This window comes from Barbus barbus (genome assembly GCF_936440315.1).
Source record: "Barbus barbus genome assembly, chromosome: 28".
Taxonomy (NCBI): Eukaryota; Metazoa; Chordata; class Actinopteri; order Cypriniformes; family Cyprinidae; genus Barbus; species Barbus barbus.
In genome coordinates this window covers 8,956,488-8,957,735 of record NC_136756.1, presented here as the reverse complement: position 1 = coordinate 8,957,735, position 1,248 = coordinate 8,956,488, and positions in this window count along the sequence as shown.

The window sequence follows — 1,248 nt, the reverse complement described above, 5'->3', positions numbered from 1 at the left end:
GAATCAGTTTGACTCGGTTCACAACAGTTCAGAGCGGATCGGATTGAGCTGAAAATGAAAAATGAGTGAGTGAAACGTGTCAAGACCATAGACTGTAAAAAAAATAGGTCAAGACCTGTAAAACAGGTAATTGCAAAGTTTTGTGAAGACATTGACTTGAATTGTGTTTTCTGTAAAGAGGAAAATGAGAGTATTGTCCATTGATTGTTTTTATATAAAAATATTTTGGTGTCATTTTTATTTTTTGTTGTTGTTAAACACAGAGCTAATATTGAATTGCAACTCAAAGAAAATTATGTTTTATTTTTTATGAGTATACTGTTGATTTCAAAATATGGTATATTGTGAATTTACTCATCATATGTGGAAAATTATTTATTCACAAATATAAATGGGAAGTGAAACCCTAATTTTACTCATTTTAAAACAGAAATGAGTCACGTTAAAAGAAACAAGAAATAACAAAGCAACCTGCTAAATTACTTTGAAGCCTTAAATCTTGTTTTTGAATAATTTGTAATTATTTGCGCTTTTCTTATTGCTTTTCCTATTTATTTTCTTTATAGTATTTGTTCTGATCTCATTGAAATATGTTATAAAATCCGCAATAAAAAAAAGAAACGTGTAAAGACATGTTCAGCATATATATTTCAATCCAGATTATATTATTAATGGCTGTATCTGAGCTGAATGGCGACACAAATTGGGACTCGGAAATTACAATAAATATATTTGTTAAAAAGGTTAATCGAAAAACGCAATATATTTGCCTTTATTGGATGTTCAGAGCATGTCGGGACTTCAGAAGCCACGTGATAATGACTTCACGTAACGATTTAATTAATAAAAGAGATGGGTTTCCCGCCAGCACAGCATTTCGAGAACTTCTTCACTTTCATCTGCATTCTATCAGAACGATTGAAAATTATCGAGCATTCATAACGATAATTATGTTAAATCAGATATAAATACTCTATATTTAGTATGTTGACAAAGTTGGAATCAGATGGCTAATGTGCGTAACCGTAACAAGTAGATGGAAGCACATTTCACGAAGTCTCGTGATTAACCAATCATCATTTTTTATGAACTGGAAGAATCAATAATGGTTGGTTAACTGGATGCACGTCTTGCTATTCAAGCCACAGCTTTCTGCGCGGTGGTGACAAACTTGAGTAATTGCTTTTCTTTGTAACATTCGATGTATATTGTCATATATAAGCGATCTAAGTGAGTTTATCCACATGA